The following is a 17,905-nucleotide window of genomic DNA, read 5'->3' as shown; positions in this document are numbered from 1 at the left end:
GCACCACCAATTGTGGCCCCCCAAGAAACAAAAACAAACATTGAGATGCCCAGACAAGGAGCTAAGCATTCAAGTTCTAGAGATGAAAATTCAGACCTGATTCCTGCAATCATAAAATTCCTGCGGAAAAAACAAAGAAAAGCACCAGAAACAAGGCCCAGAAACTGCTTCTGGTAAGTCATTTATTCATTTCCTATTAAGTATCCATATTATACTCAGTCTTAAAAGTACTACAGATAAAAGGTGAACAAGACCGTTACAATACCTCTTTCCCAGAAGATAAAGGGAAACACTGGGCTGAGAGGCCCGGGATTGTGACCAGAGACAGGATGCAGACAGCTCAGACTGCCAGGCTCTGGAAACAAAGTTACAACCGTGGTGGCAAGGCACAGGCCAATGTTCCCAAGTATCTGAAAGCCTCTGGCTCTTCTGGCTCTAAGCCTTGTTGGGACAAGAGCTGGCACAGAATCCTGATGATGCACAAGCCCACCATGCGGCCACGGGCCCTGCACACTGTCAGCAATGCCAGGGATGATCCCTGAGTCCAGAGGCAGAGATAGCCCCTACACACTGCTGGGAATGGCCACAAGCCCTCTCCCCACTCACAAAAAAGTAACTTTCTTGTCTTTTAATAGCATTGTTTCCAAATGATCTGGATTATTAGCATGCTTTTTGAAAAAAACAAATCACAAGCATTTCACAAAAATCTACTACTTCCTTCAGATGCCAGAGACTCTGGAAAGACTTAAAGTTTATGTTGAGAATATAGACTACTTGGCCTGTTCCCCCTGGAAGTCTGGTGGGCACCATCCTCCAGAGGCCACCGGACAGTCAGGTTTGGACCCGCAGTGATGAAACAAGCGGGGTCTCACAGGATGGGGGTGGAGCCGGCTCTTTCCTCCCTGCTCCAACAAGACCCCGAGTTGTCGCCCATGAACGGCCTCTCTGGCTCCTGATCTAGCTGCTTAACGGCCATGATCCCAGAGACTCAGAAATAAATCTTGAAACCCAATGGCTTTTGGCAGAAATGCGTCCGGACCGCGCAGCAGGTTACTGTCGCCGGGCCACCCCAGGTGCGAAAGGGTGCTGTCCCTCCACCTGTTCCCCCTTGGCGGCTGGGTGGCCGCCATCTGCCAGAGGCCATTGGACAGTCAGGTTTGGGCCTGCAGTGACGAGACACGTGGGACCTCACTGGATAGGTGTGGAGCTGGCCCTTTCCTCTCCACCCCAACGATACCCCGAGTTGCCTCCCACGAATGGCCTCTCTGGCTCCCGATCAAGTTGCACAACGGCCATGATCCCAGAGACTCAGAAACAAATCTCGGAATCCAGTGGCTTTTGCCAGAAATGCGTCCAGACCCTGATGTAGGTGACTGTCACTGGGCCACTCCAGGGGGGAAAGGGTGCTGTCCCTCCTCCTGCTCCCCCTAGGTGGCTCAGTGACTGCCATCCTCCAGAGGCCATTGGACAGTCAGGTTTGGGCCCTCAGTGACGAGACACGCGGTACTTCACAGGATGGGGGTGGAGCCGGCCCTTTCCTTTCCATCCCAACAAGTCCCCGAGTCGCCGCCCACTAATGGCCTTTCCAACTCCTGATCAAGCTGCTTAACAGCCCTGATCCCAGAGACTCAGGAACAAATCTCAGAACCCAGCAGGTTTTGGCAGAAATCCCTCCAGATTTGCGTGTTAAAATTTCGGAATTTCAAAATTGCACAGCCACTACTGCAGCCACACGACATCATATATTATTCATAACCAGCAACAGAAAACAAATTGTCTACTGTTGCCTTTTCAGCAGATCTGAGTGTGTGGAAATCATCTGCCCCATAGGTAGGGGGAGGGTGTGGGATGGGGATCTACTGGGGTTTTTGGTGGTGGAGAATGGGTATTGGTGAAGGTACGGGTGTTTCATTGTATGACTGAGATTTAAACCCAAAAGCTTTGTAACTGCTCTCATGGTGATTCAATAAATAAAATTATAAAAAGTGAAAAAAAAATAGACTACTTTATCTCTGAAATCCCAAAGCCAACGGCAGTAACCTGGCTCATTATCAAAAAAGAAACATAAAGTTTTTCAGTTTTGCAGTAAGGACTCACTTGACTGGATTAAAATGAAATACTCTAAAATACGCTAATAACCATTAACTGGTACTACTGAAATACCACTATAGCAAATAGCAAAACCACGTGTTTGCTACCAGCATGCATTTCAGATCATACAGGTTTGCTTGCTTTTCATTTGTAAAAAGATTGGCAATAAAGCTAAAAATATCTACACTATGCATGAACTAAATAAGCAGCATGTAATCAAGTCACTAAAAGGGAAACACAAAAAATACAAATAAGGCTGAAGAAAGCACAATGGTTAAGGTGCTTGACTGGCACATGGCCAATTCTGGTCCAATTCCTGGCACCACATATGGTACCCAAGCACTGTCAGGAGTGATTCCTGACTTTAGATTCAGGAGCAAGCCCTGAACACTGGTGGGTGTGGCCCAAAATCATGTTGAGGGACCCTAAAAATGCTCAACGAGAAGGATAAGAGGAAAACTGTCACCTTATCATGGTTAAGCATCTGAACCTGAAATCAATGACTTCTTTTAAAAAAAAAAACTCATTTATAGATGAATCAAAAATCTATGCTAACTATGAAATCAACTTGCATTAGAATTGATGCATCTTGGATAACTTCAGGCAACAAAACTGTTGCCTCTTATGTCTGGTTATCAAACATGTCTTCAATTTCAAAGCAAAGAGTAATAGTACCTTCTTCGGTCAAGGGGAAAAAACAAAAAGGAAAAAACAAAGCAAAATTCTTTTCTTTCCAGCAAAGGTACTGGGCACTTTCAGGTTTTGCTCATTTTTTCTATCATTATTCCTTAATACAGTAAGTGAAAGACTGACAAAAAAGACAAAGAAATTATGTTATTTTACTAAATTTCAACCAAGTTATGAAGACAAAAGAAAATACATGTTTGGTGAGATTGTAAATTGGTTCAACCATCTTAGAAAATGGCACACAGGGGCTGAAGAAACAGTATTGTGGACAGAGCACTTGTCTAGTACGCAGATGAACCCCGGTTCGATCCTTAGCATCCCGTATGGTCCCCCCAAGCCCTGCTGTGATCACTGAGTTGAGAGTCAGGAGTAAACCCCGAGTACCACCAGATGTGACACAAAAAACAAAAACAATGGAAAACAAAACAAAAACTATGAAAGTTCATATAAGAAATTGCTTTAAAGATGCTTTAAAATGATTATATACCGAGCACTTAATGATTTTCTGCACTTGTTCCAAGTACAGGTATTATCCCACTTAGCCCTCAAAAAAACTTATAAAGTCAGTGCTTAATATGCGCATTTCATAGAAGAGGAGTTGCATTCAAAAATCAGAGATGAGGTGGCTTTTCCTCATGTGGTCACACACATAACTGGTGGGAAAGCTCAGAGCCAAAGCCAGGAAGTCTGCTTCATGACCTGAACTCACCACAAACTATCCTGCCACTGACCACTGAACCATTTTAATATCATGTCTTTAATAAATCGAAGTCAATGGTTATACCTTAGAAAATATCCCTATCATTACAATAAATAAAGCCCATCTTCAAGCTGCACAGAAGCTGTGATAATTACCTTCGCCTCTCATCCTAATCCCTAGGTCCTGTGAACACGTTACCTTATGTGTCAAAAAGGGACTTTGCCGGCATGATTAAATTAAGAACCTAGCGATGGACAGATTATGCTGGATTACCCAGGTGAGCTGACTGTAATCACAAGTGAAAAGTCAGAGGCAAGAGCTTTTAAAATGCTCTGCTCCTGGCTTTGACAGCACAGGACTGGGACCAGGAAACAAAGAATGTACGTGGGCTCTAGAAGCCAGAAAAGGTGAGGAAACACTCTGGTCTTCAAGAGGAAAGCGGTTCTGCTGAAACCTTGATTTTAGCCCAGTAAGAGCCATGGTAGCCTTCTGACATCAGGATCTGTACTATAACAAACATGTATTGCTTTACGTTTCTTTGTTTAAGCCATGGAATTAGATGTCATTTGTTAGCAGCAATGGTCACTGATAGAGGCTTCTCTGAAAGCAGGAACTTCTAAGTACTCCATTTGTGTTCTTTAGTTCCACTGACAACCCCTATAAAGCACGGAACAGGGAAGAGGGGAATTCCCTTACGTTCCTTAAGATTTGGGGAACCTAAAATAGAAATATCACTTAAAAAGACTCATGCCATCACACCAGAAATAGCCCAATCGATAGATACAAATATGCTAATGTGACCTACAATTGGTCCCAGGATAGCCAAGAAAAGCCATTAAACTGTAATTGCTGACAGGGTGCTATTGCCACCTTTCACGGAGACAGAAGAAAGGGAAATGTTTCTCTCCAATCTGTTGGCAGGTCACTGCTGCTTTCTATGCTCTGGAGTTTACTTCCAATCTAGTCAGAGAAGTGACAGGAAGGAGAAAATGGCAGCCTAGTCACTACCAGGCCTGGCACACTAACGCCATGGACTTCGTGCGGCTCAGATGCTGCAGTTCCCTCTTCGGCTGGGGGTACAGCGTGGCAGAGCACCGGCCTCACCTGCGCAGGGGCAGACTGAGGCCCTGGGTCTGAGTCCCGTAAGGCCCCCCCCCGCCAAAGGACTCTCGGCTTCTGATAACTCAAATCTCTAGATCACACTGGACTTTGTGGTCAGTTTTATAAAAATATTAATGGGAAGAAAAATCTTCAGTATGGAAGACACTACAGATTTTAAATTATCTTTTTAAAAAATCTGCTAAACAGGGACTGGAGTGATAGCACCACGGGTAGGGCATTTGCCTTGCACGCGGCTGACCTGAGTTCAATTCCCAGCATACCATATGGTCCCCTAAGCACTGCCAGGGGTAATTCCTGAGGGCAGAGCCAGGAGTAACCCCTGTGCATCGTGGGGTGTGACCCAATAAGCCAAAAAAAACCCTCTTGAACATACAATAGGTTTGATTTTTAAGGTGAAAAAAAGTTTCTCATAGTCATCCAAAAGAACTATTTTAAGATTGTATTTTTTCTTTCTTCTTTGGGTTTTTGGGCTGCATGCGGCCATGCCCAAGGCTTACTCCTGGCTCTGAATTCAAGAATCACTCCTGGTGGGGCTCAGGGAACCATAAGGTGCTGGGGATTTAACCTGGGTCATCTGCATACAAGTCAAGAATCCTACCTGGTATACTCTCACTCTGGCCCCTAAGCCAGTATTTTTCTAACAAATAACCCCTAAACTGAAATTTCTTTTGTGGGCCAGATAGGCCATCAGGTAGGGCACATGGTCAACTCGGTATGATTCCCGACATCTGAAATGGCCCCCGGAGCACCACTAGGAGTAATCCCTGAGCACAGAGCCTGAAGTAACTCCTGAGCACTGCCAGGTGTGGCCCAAAAACAAAAACAAAAAAATTCTGTAAAGATAAAGGTATAGGAGCCAGAGTGATAGTACAGCGGGTAGGGCATTTACCTTACACATGGCCAACCTGGGTTCAAGGTTCCATCCCTGCATCCCATGTGGTCCCCCAAGCACTGCCAGGAGTAATTCCTGAGTGCAGAGCCAAAAGTAATCCCTGAGCATCACTGGGTATGACCAAAAAAGGAAAAAAAAAAGAAAAAGATATAAGCCCAAGTAAAACGGTTTCATTCACAACTTAAAGCATGTCTCTATGCGGCTGGAAAGGTGGTACAGCAGGTGCAGCAGGTAGGGCACTTGCCTTGCAGCCAACATGGCTCCATCCTCAACACCCATGTGGTTCCTGAGGCCTGCCAGGACAGAACTGATCCTTGAGTGCAGAGCCAGATGTAAGTCCTGAGCGCCTGTGACTCCAAAACAAACAAACAAACACAATACCACTCTTTATGGTTTGTTCCTTTTTAACTTTTTTTGGCAGTGATGGGGATTGAACACAGAACTTTACCACGCTAGGTATGTACTATGCCCATCCACTACAGACATCCCTGACACCTAATGTGTTGTTCACATAAGAGCATGAATGATAAGAGAGGAGCTGTTGACTTTTAAAAATGATAAGCTAAAAAATATAGAACCTCGTTATAAAACCTCCAACTACAGATAATCAAACCCAAACCAGTCAACTCCTGCTGTGTCTGTCCAGGTGCCTGTGTCGGCCTCACAGTGACGGTCATTCATGGATCATGAGTCAAAACACCGTGCTGAAAGAACAGGGTTGGCAGTTCTTTCCACTGTAACAGATAGACAGGCAGAGGCAACAGCCAAGAGGGAGAGCATATGCCCGCAACACACAAACCCTGACACAGTCTCCCGCATGACCTGGGCCTGGGACTGCGGAGCAGTGATGAAGATATGGAAGTGATTTGGGGGAAATTCCCTTAATCTCTAGCTGAAAGATCAGGAAATAATATTAAGTGCTTAAAAATGAACTATAATTTTCTTGACACCACTCCCTTTTTGTCAACTCTCTGTATGTTTTCAACTCTGATATTTTATACAGGCAGCACTTACTTGACCTCTTTTTGTATGGACAAAAGTTTGTTTTTAGAATTAGAGTTCTCAGATAAATCAGATGGGCTGTACATGTAATGAGATTTGGAGATGACCACTGGACTAGAGTTGTTACCGACTGGATTCCACGGGACGTTAAAAGAGCACGTGGCTGCCCACCTACAAGATAGTCAGACTTCTTCGTCAAGACCCTGAACAATCAGTTTGAGGCTCTTCGTGTTTCTAGAACAAGCAGATGCCACTGGGCTACACTACCACACAACAGGGACGAATGGAGACGTTACTGGTGCCCACTCAAGCAAATCAATGAGTAAGGAGATGTCAAGTGATCAAGTGATCAGATAAATGCTCCAACTCAAAACCATTTACCTTAAATTATTCACACCAACACCACTAATAAAACACTGAGTCTCACCATGCCTGGTCTAAGCTCCAGCTGCGTGTTATCTCAGATATATATCTCCTATGTGCATATATAAGTACAGACAGATACAAGAACTCACAGAGTTCTTTTCTGTCGTTTGTGACACAGGGCTTTACTTGAAAATCATCAGTGTAACAAAGCCTGGTCTCAGTTCTGGGAAATCAAAGGAAATAAGATTCTGGTTTCATGGAGCTTAAATAAGCAAGAAAATTTCAGAAAATGATAAGCTGCTTAAAAATCAAGGTAGTATATGAAAGTGAGTGGCTACTGAAGTGTCATAAAAGAACTAATAGAGGGGACAGAGCAATAGTACAGCAGGGAGGGCACTGCCTTCCATGAGCTGATCCAGGTTTGATCTCCAGCATACCATATGGTCTCCTGAGCACTGCCAGGTGGAATTTCTGAGAGCAGAGTCAGGAGTAACCTCTAAGCAAGACTGGGTGTGACTCAGAAAAAAAAAAACGAATAGAGGGGCTGGAGAGATAGGATGGTGGCTAGTGTGCTTGCCTTGCATATAGCTGACTGAGACTCAAACCCAAGCATCCCATAAGCACTGCCAGGAATAATTCCTGAGTGCAGAACTAGGAGTAACCAACCCTGAGCATAACCAGATGTCCCCAAAAAAAAAGTAGGAGGAGAAGGGAAAAGGGAGGAAGAGGAGGGGGAAGAGATGAGGAGAGGGAATAGAAGAAAGAAGGGAAAGGACGAGGGCTGGAGAGATAACACAGTGGGTAGGGCGTTTGCCTTGCACAAGACCAACCCGGGTTCGATTCCCAGCATCCCATATGGTCCCCTGAGCACTGCCAGGAGAAACTCCTGAGTGCAGAGCCAGGAGTAACCCTTGCACATCGCCAGGTGTGACCCAAAAAGAAAAAAAAAAAAGGGAAAGAAGAAGAAAAGACTGACAGAATCAAAAGCAGTAATCAGTCATGCAGAAAGGGTGGAGGAAGACAGTGAAGTGACCACTGAGCATGTCTCTTACTTTCTTTCCATTCCTCTCTATGGCAGAGGCTTCTGAGGTATGGTTAAAATGAAAACATTTAAATAATAATTTAGTCAAGTATTCCAGGCAATAGGGCTGCAGCGATGGCACAGCGGGTAGGGCATTTGCCTTGCACGCAGCCGACCCGGGTTCGAATCCCAGCATCCCATATGGTCCCCTGAGCACCGCCAGGAGTAGTTCCTGAGTGCAGAGCCAGGAGTAACACCTGAGCATCGCCGGGTGTGACCCAAAAAAGCAAAAAAATAAATAACAATTCCAGGAAATACTAAAGGTTTAAGCTTAAGACTGTCTGTACCTAGGTTTGGGGAGACAGTGTCGCGCTGAGCATGCTTTGCATACAGGAACTGAGTTGGATTCCTGGCCCCACATGGCCCTTCGAGCATGCCCAGAGCACCTCTGGGTGTGTCCAATCTCTAAAAGACAGTAATATTCCAAAGCACTTGTGATATGAAATCACTTCACTAGTCAGCAGTGTATAGTCTTATTAATAACTGATTGAAAGAACTACATTAGCATTCAAACTACTATTGCTAAATTGTTTCCTGTGAACAGACTTAACTCTATCTACGAATAAACATTTGAAAAAATCTGATTTAAAAAAACCCAACCTCAGAAAACACATTAACACATAATCACAAGATCAAAGAATGTAAAATGTCAGTTCTATAATTAATTCTCTCCCATCACTAAGAATCTACACCTGTACTAGTCACCTAGACTATCTAAGTGAATCACAACTAAACAAGGGGCAAAGACAGTACACAGTGGATAAAGCAGACACAAGTTTGACCCTAGCACCCACATAGTCCCAAGTCTGCCAGGAGAGACCCTTGAGCAATAAACAGGAGTAATCCCTAAGCACAGCTGAGGGTGGCCCCAAAACGAACAGACAAAAACAAAATGAAATAAAACATTTAGTTCTCAGTCACGTAAGTCATGTTTCAAGTATTCAATATTAACATTTGTTCAGTAGTTACTAAAAAGAGATAGTATAGGGATTAAGGATTAAGAAATAATTGGCTGGAGCTGGAGCAACAGTACAGCAGGTAGGGAGTTTGCCTTGCACCCAGCCGACCTGGTTTCGATTCCCAGCATCCCGTATGGTCCCCTGAACACTGCCAGGAGTAATTCCTGAGTGCAAAAGCCAGGAGTATCCTGAGAAGTAACAGGAAAGTAACCCCTGTGTATCACCAGATGTCACCCAGAAAGCAAAAAAAAAAAAAAAAAAAAAAGGAAAGAATTGGCCTTGCAGGTGGCTAACCTTGGTTCAATCCCCATCACTGCATCTGGTTCCCCTGGAACCAAGGGTGATCCCTGAGCACAGGAGTAATCCCTGAGTACTACCAGGCATAGCCCCAACAGGCTTCTTTCAAGAAGCTGTTCTCTTGTGAACAGGCATCTCTCTGCCTCTTCACTCGCTGTCTTGCTCTGTCAGCCTGTGTTCAAACACACATTCCTCTCTTCTCTCTCCTCCAGTCTAGGCAACCTTCAACCAGTAACAGCTACCTTGCTTTAAAAAAAAAAAAGCAGCAGCAGCATACTTGCCTGAGAGTTTAGTGTGCAGAAAGCATGCTCTGCAAATGGGGAGCCCAGGCTCGATCCCTAACACTTCAGTCTCCCACACACCAAGCTGGGAGCCACCCTCAAGCACAAAGCCCGGAAACAGCCACTGAACACCACTGGGGTAGCCCCCAAGCTAAATAATAATAATTACTGTTATTATTGGGCTGGAGCGATAGCACAGCGGGTAGGACGTTTGCCTTGCACGCAGCCAGCCCTGCCGACCCGAGTTCGATTCCTCCGCCCCTCTCGGAGAGCACGGCAAGCTACCGAGAGGATCTCGCCCCCACAGCAGAGCCTGGCAAGCTACCCATGACGTATTCGATATGCCAGACACAGTAACAAGTCTCATGATGGAGACGTTACTGGGCCCGCTCAAGCAAATCGATGAACAACGGGAGGACCGTGACCGTGACTGTTATTATTATTTTAAATATTATAAAATTATAATATTCCTAGGAAATGACCTGCATGAAATTTTAAAAATGCCAAGAAAAGAGGAAAGAAAACTCTTGTTTCATTTCACTAGGAAAGATGACTAAATTTGTATCTGTGATTCCAATGTTGCACAACATTTTACTTGTTTTGCAGCTCTTATTTTCTCCAGAGTAAACCATGTTACTATCGAATACAATACAAAATTTACTAGTAAAACTCCCCATGTCCCTTATCTTTTTGGTTTAACCTCAATTGTCTTCACTTTGTTCTTGACCACACCCAGAAACAACAGACAGGGAATTACCACTTGAAAAAAATTAACATAAAATTATTTTCCAGTGCCTCGCCATAAAGGGTTCTGGCTCATATTGAAAATTACTACAAAGTAACTTGTATCAGTCATTTTGTTCCATTCACCATGAAATCTAATAAACACTTTCATCTATGTATTTTCCTAGCGCCTTCCTTAGTTTAAATGATAGTAACGTGGTTTTGGAGAACATATTTCTCGGCAGGAGGGAGATTTGTCTGCTGCTCAGCCTGAGACGCGTTCCTGCATGCTCACCCCGCCACCCTTCCTCCCTCTTTCCCCTTCTCTATTCCTCCCCTCATAATTATCTACGTAAAACTGATATATTTCACTTTTTAAAAATGGTGCCGAGACTGATCCTTAAAATTCTGCAGACTGGGCCATGGGCTGCGGCTCCACAGCAGAGCACTTGCCTCCGTGGGAAGCCCAGGGTTTGTTCCCAGCACCGCCTGGTGGCTCACCCCTCTGGGAGCAGGCCCCGAGCACCAAGCTGGGAGTAACCCCAAACAGATTCTGGTATGACCCCCCCCCCAAAAAAAAAATCAAAAGCAACAGAAAACAAGGGGAAAATCTTCCAATTTTACTTTTACCTTGTATTCTCCAAAGCTCCCCAAAAGTTTCACAGACATAATACACTTTTTAAAAGTACTAAGCAATCATAACATCAAAAAATAGTTCACTGAATTTATAGAAATAATAATAGTTTATTATTTCTATAAATTCTAGCATTGGGTTTTTGTTCTTTCTTTTTTAAGTTGGGGGTTGTCATCGGGTCTAGCACTGCAGTACTTCAGATTCAACTGTATTCAACTTTTTTTTTTTTTTTCAAAACAAGCAAAGTTAAAACATGGGCCAGAGTGATAGTACAGTGGGTAGCTTTGCACACAGCCACGCTGGGTTTTATCCCTAGCATCCTGTATGTTCTCTGAGCAATATCAGGAATGAGTGAGCTTTGGACACTGCCCGGTGCAGCCCCAGGAAACCAAAATATAAAAAGAGTAAAACATAAGAAGCATCATACCGCGTGTTCACTTTTATATCATTACCTGCTTGCTTAATCAGAACTCTAAGTATTGCTGAAGCTACAGCCACAATGCTGTTGTAATAATGGCATAATAACAGTGGAAGTAAATTTAGACAGGAAAGTTAACTTCATGTTCATACTTGCACCGGCATGAGCCCTTGTACCAACAAAGAAACACCCATACACCCTTACAAAGATTTTGCTCAAGTCTTAACATTCAACTTTTAACGTCTATGAAAGTGAGTTTCAGCAAACTCAATCTGTCTTCATCCACTACGTGAATAAAATTCATTTTTCTTAGATTAAAACATTTTTCTGATGTTAAAAAAGGAAAAGTAACTATATGTCTGTTACAGAGCAAGGCATATGCTTGCATTTCTAATTTGGATCTCTCTAACTCTAGAAAGTAAGTCATCATTTTCATTTTCATTTCATCTAGATAAGAATGCTGAGCCCCAGCAGAACTGTGGGGATAAGACTCAGGTCTCTGTGACTCTTGCCCTACACTCCACTGCCCAGAGCTTAAAAAAAACACACACACACATTCTGTTAAATGGCTTAAAGCAAACTGACAACAGAACTTTCGAGGGTGAAGGTCGAAGCTAAGCAAACCTCTCTTAAAACCACGCTTCCCATAAGGTGACAAATTTGCCAGAGTGAAGATTTTCTATAGATATTTTCTAAAACAGGGCATTTCTAAAGAAAATTTCAATGAAAACATCTTAAACCACACACAATAAAGGCATCTTGACTGGACAGAAAGATAATTTTCTAATATAAAAAACTTTGTTTTGTAAGTTTGAACCTTCTATGTCATGTTTTCTTAACATGAGCACTTTCTTTTCAGACTGACTTTCTAGAATCTCACTCGTACTTTATCTTTCAAGCGCAACTACCATCCAAGCAGCCCCAGTGAACCCAGCGAGGCTGTCACTGCAGGATTTCCCAGAGGGCAACTAGAAACTTCACAATTTTCACTAATTTATACTGGGCATTCAGATTTTATTTTATGTGTCATGTTTAATAACTTTAAAGTTTTTTAAATCCTTAATTTTGGGGCTCCTTGGGCATATACTTCTTATCAGAGTGAAAGTTAATAACACAAGACTCAGCAGACACAATACTATCCTAACAACAGCCAAAATGCAACTATGCAAGTCTTCATGAGATTTCAATCATCCTAATCTCAAAGAAATTTAATAAAATAAAATTGATTTTACCCACAAAACACAGGATGTCACACATTTCTTAAATGTGAAATATTTACCTATATATTTCAAGAAGTGTGTATACAAGTTGGACCAAAATAATTTTTAAATGATTATTTTATTTGATGAGAAGGGGTTTAGGCCACCATCCGTGATGCTCATAGACGGCCTCAAGGCAAAGGCCCTACCCATTGTACTCTGGCCCTACAATATTTTTTAAGCCTGTTTTATGGCAAAACAAAACCTTGTCATTTAATATTTAACTATCTATTAAAAATAATTCAGGCTATGAAAGAAAAATATTCAAATCATACCCCTTTGGGGGGGGGGGAAAGTTTAAGTAATTAGACTGAAATCCAGTCTTTTAGACCTTAAGAATTCGTGAAATTTCTACTTTCCCAATTTATACAAGATTAAGTAATTCTTTTGCTTTCCAGCTTTTCTTTTTTTGCGGGGGGGAGGGTTGAGAATGAGGGCCTTTTGGGTCCCACCGGGCGGTGCTCAGGGATCACTTCGGGCAGTGAGTGGGAACCACAAGCAGTGCATGGGGATGGAGCCCAGGCAGGCTACGTGCAAGGAAAGAGCCCTACCCACTGGATTACTGCTCTGGCACATTTTTAAAAATAGTAGAATTATAGGGAACTCTAACATGCGGAAAGTGTCTAAGAGCAAGGTTTCATTACATAATAATATTCTTATATTTATGGGTAAAATAGAAACTACAAATTAGAAAATTTTATTTTCCTATTCACTTTCTCAATTAAGCCCAAATGACACACAGAAAGGGAACCTACTTAAAAAGAAGTTAGCACTGCAACTCAACTAAAATATAGATATAATCTAAAATATGTAATATAGGTATATATAACATAGATATACATTATATATAATATAATCTAAAATATAAAAATTAGACCTTTATCAAATCAAAAGTAATACTTCAGTGGTAACGATACATACACACCTGGTAAAAACTGAAAATTCTTTATAATCACAAATTTTTAACTGTCTTTTACCTTCTTTTCATCCCAAACTGTATAGGCATAACACAATATATGTGTTTAAAGAGCCTTATTAAGTATTTAGCAGAGTCAACAATAAAAAACCCAAAACAAAACCCTGTAAGCTTTTGAAAAAAAATGGTAGTTTGTAGTACAATCAAGTTCTTTATGCTTATCAATGTTTATAGAAAGATTACCTAACAGAAATAAAACACCATTTTAAAAACTAAAAAGCTGGACATATTACTCAGTAACAAAAGAATAAATCATCTTGGTTGTTCTTTCAAAAATAATAATCTACTTTCGAAAGTAAAATGCCAGCACTGCATCTAGAAAAACTCTAAAACTTTAATTGATTTAAAACTTTAGATACCTAAAACATATTATTTCTTTTTAAAAAAACAATTCAATGACTAAGTAACTATGATTACTTATTTTTTTGATATACAAAAATAATTTAAAATAATCAGTAGTGACTGCTAAGGTGTTTTTGTTTTTAACTTGCTTTCAATTAGGTTCCCTTAGCTTGTTTTATTTATTTATTTATTTATTTTGCTTTTCTGGGTCACACCTGGCGATGCACAGGGGTTACTCCTGGCTCTGCACTCAGGAACTACTCCTGGCGGTGCTCAGGGGACCATATGGGATGCTGGGATTCGAACCCAGATTGGCCGCATGCAAGGCAAACACCTTACCCGCTGTGCTATTGCTCCAGTCCCTTAGCTTGTTTTTAAAAATTTACCAGTGAGTCAATTTTCTTTTTAAGTTTTTTTTCCCCAGGACTATGACCTAACCCCTTTCCCCCCACCCCCACTTTATTGCTTTATTATGTCATTGATAATTTTATTAAAACAGGAAAAATTCTGCCTAAAACCACTTCACTACACAAAATACAAACTAAAACATTTGACATGATTCACTTATACATATAATAAAATTACTTTCACGCATGCTATCTGTACAAGATGCTGAACAAAGTATTAGAAACACTGAGCCCCCTGCCTCGCCGCAAGTTCATCCCCTTTTACCTATTTTAGCCTTGAGCCTGCCTAGAGTCTCTTCACCTTGAATTCTTGTGAGAGCACAAATATTTTCATAGTAATGACGTAATGTGGTTAGAGTGAAGAGTCAGGTAGCAAGTTTGTCATCAAAGTCTTGGATTTAACACTCTATGCCTCAGTTTCCTCGCTTGTAAAATTAGTTGTATGTATCTCTTCCATAGGCACTTAATTAAGGGACATGTAAAAATATGAATCAATATTCCAAAGAATGGAATACAATAGAACCCTTAAAATAAAAGGCTGTATTGTCATAAACAATATATAAGGATGTCCCAAATAACCAAATTGCAAACAGTATGATCCAATCCGCATGTATTCTATTAATTAAGGGAGGGGACGTTGGGGCCACAACCTGTAGCATCCAGGGTCCACTCCTGGCTCAGTCAGTGACTGGAACCAGGGTTGTTTGCATGCAAGGCAAGCATCTTAAACCCTATTCTATCTCTCTGACCCCTGTCATGGAGTTTTAAAAAAAATGAAAGAGCAATCTGTTGGTATAAATTCTATAACTAGAAAAGACCTGAGTTCAAATTCTGACCTTATATTTACCAACCACGAGACATGATGTTACTTAAATTCAAGAGCTGGGAGAATAAAAGGAAGCCAAACATGCAAGACATAGCATAGCACACTGAAGGAGCACCACAATGTAACAGTTAGGACTGCAATTATTATCAATATCATAGTGAACTCCAGACATTGAATATCTTTAGAATCAAGATTGACAATGAACTCAAAATGACCAATTTCAGAAGTAACCAATACCCATTCAATCTCATCAGTATACTAAGCACATTTATTAATTCATGAGGCTTAACAGAAAAACTGTAACAGGCAGGATACTCTTTTCCTTAGTAATCCAAAGTTCCCACGTAAGGTTTTTTTCTTATTTTAACATATAACTTCTCATTTTCCTAAAAATATGCAGTCATGCAAATAACTTATCAATTAATTATAATAATTCAATTCATGGGATGTAGAAAAATATATTCTCCATAAAAATCAATTCCAAAAATGCATACTAGATGACTGCGTAGAAACTTTTCTCACAAAAATTTTAAAACTTAGGGCTGAATATTATCAAACCAAAATACTCGAAGTCTTAAGTCTGGTCTTTATGCTAAGAAGTACTCTCACAAAATACCACACTAACAATATGCCATTTTATTTTCCCAACAGATAAGAACACCTCCTGAATTTCTACAAAACAACTGAAAGGATGTTGCAATGAAGATAGATCAAATCAGCACGCGGTACGACGAAACGGGTATGTTCATATTGCAATTCTGACAGGCCTTCCTGGTATTAGAAAACTGCCAATATCAGCATGATGAATTCAAGTTTGAATTACTACAATCACAGACGAAAAGCTCACACACGTTTCATCTTACGGAAATGAAACAGGCGCCACTTAATTTCCTATAAATCTGTCAGAATTCAAACCACCCAAAAAGCAACAATGTCAAATCAGAGAAGTAGTTACATTTGCACACACAAAAGAGTTACTGTAGCTTTCCTCAAGTTCTCACCTCAACCCCCCCCCCCAACACACACACACACACATAAAATGGGCACTTCAAGAGGCCCTAAGAACTGCACGTCTACTCCACAGACCACTGCACCTTGCAGAACTGGCCTTTGGAGAGCGTCCTGAGAGCAAAGAGAAGGGATGCCACCCGGTTTCCGAGAAATTAACACAACACCCCCGTGTCCCCTCTACGCCAGAGGTGCTGAGAACCATCATTCAGAAATATACCCGTCTCGGATTCTCTAACATTCGAAACACAGCCAACAGATCAGCCACAACAGACCAGCAGAGCTCCCCCATCGCCTCCCGCCGCCGCCAGGCCTCTCTGTCAAGAAGCACCAGCCCCAAGTAAAACAACGCGATGCAATTTCCTTGTTTACTTAAAGATTTTGCAGGAAACATGTTGACTGCTTCCAACGCAAACCGAGTTTCACGATGGAGAAGCTATTTTTCATGACATTTTTTTTTTAAAAAAAGACAAGAAGAGTGATGGCCTGGTCCGCTGGTAAAAAAAAAAAAATGAAGTCTAACTTTTTATCTTTCGGGTAAAAATCTCACGCTGCAGTTCATTAGCATGCCTCGTTTGCAAGCATAAGGAAGAGCGAAAAGGGGGGTGGGGGGCCGAGCAGCCAAACACACGCCGATCGGGGGGGGGGGGGGGGAGGGGGAAAACATCATCGCCGCCTTCCTCGGGGGTCACGAGTGCATTTCCATGACCCCAAGGGGTAGGTGCAGAGTTCGGGGACCTGGGAGCCCGGGGGGTGGGGGGGTGGGGGGGGCTGAGCACCCGCGCGCGGCCCCTTCCCGGTTCCGACTGAGGTCGGGGACGGGATTTATTTACTCCGCAGTGCCTGGCAGCAAACATGGCTGCCCCTGCCCCCCTTTAAACCCGAAGAGTCCTCGTTCCCCTCGCAAAACACCGCACGGAGGGCCGTGCCTGCCTCCCCTCGCCGCTGCCACCGCACACGCCCGGCTCCTCCTCCCGGGGAGCGGCAGGACCTCCGCCTCCATCGCCCGGCCGCCCGGCCCCGAGCCGACGGCCGCGGAGCCCGGGCACGGATGCAGGCACACGCAGGAACAAAAGGCGGTCCTGGCTCGGCTCCCCCGGCCCGCAGCCCCCGGCCCGCTGCCCCCGGAGCGCGGCCCCGGCCCCGTCCGCGCCCGCCCGCCCGGAAGGCGCGCTCCGTCCTCCTCCCGCGTCCCGTCCGCGCCGCGGCCCCGCCGCCGCCGCCGCCGCCGCAGCCACCTCGCCCCCGCCCGCCCGCCCGCCGCCGCCGCCTCCCCGCGACGCCCCCCTCCGCGCCCACCCGCCGCCCCGCGCCCGGGCTCCCCCGGCCCCGCGTCCCGGTACCTTCAGTCTGTTCCATTCTAACCCCCCGGCCGTGTCAGCGCGATCACAGGAGACACACGGACGCCCCGAGCGGGGCCGCGGGGGAGGCGGGCGGGAGCGAGCTAGGCCGCATGGAATCCCCGGGCTAGATTTCCCCCGCGCCGGACGCCTGCGCCATGGCGGCCGGCACCGGGAGGGCCGCGGCCGGGCCGGGCGTGGAGCGCGGCGGAGGGCGGCGGGGGGCGCCGGGGGGCGCCGCGCAGCCGCTGCTGAGGCCGGACGCGAGCCGGAGCGGCGGCGGGGCCGGACAGAGGAGCCTCGGGGCTCGGCCTAAGCGCGCCTTCCCGCGCCGGGACTGGACAGTCCCCCTCGCTCTCTGCCTCGGCCCGGCCGTCCGTGCCGCCGCCGCCGCCGCCGCCGCCGCCGCCGCCGCCGTCGCCGCGCACCGTCCCCCGCCCGAGTCTCCGAGCGCCGCCGGCGCCGCCGCCAAATCCGCGGCCCCTCATTGGCCG

The 17,905-nt window shown here is 44.2% G+C and overlaps 1 protein-coding gene across 5 annotated transcripts in view; it reads right to left on the bottom strand.

Annotated features, from left to right (window-relative positions):
• NSD3 (nuclear receptor binding SET domain protein 3) overlaps positions 1-17,905 on the bottom strand; it is a 119,638-nt gene that overhangs the window by 101,160 nt on the left and 573 nt on the right. For 2 of the 5 annotated variants that reach the window (XM_056116779.1, XM_056116782.1), the window contains exon 1: positions 17,415-17,804. The exons of 1 other annotated variant lie outside the window; for it this stretch is intronic. The gene's annotated coding sequence lies outside the window, so the exon portion shown is untranslated. Of the gene's footprint in view, positions 1-16,291; positions 16,363-17,414; positions 17,805-17,905 lie in introns of those variants that run through there. 2 more of the 5 variants (XM_056116783.1, XM_056116780.1) reach the window with 2 other exon arrangements.

The sequence above is a fragment of the Sorex fumeus genome, unplaced genomic scaffold, assembly GCF_029834395.1.
Source record: "Sorex fumeus unplaced genomic scaffold, SorFum_2.1 ptg000033l, whole genome shotgun sequence".
NCBI lineage: Eukaryota > Metazoa > Chordata > Mammalia > Eulipotyphla > Soricidae > Sorex > Sorex fumeus.
This window is presented reverse-complemented; position numbering and strand designations above follow the sequence as displayed.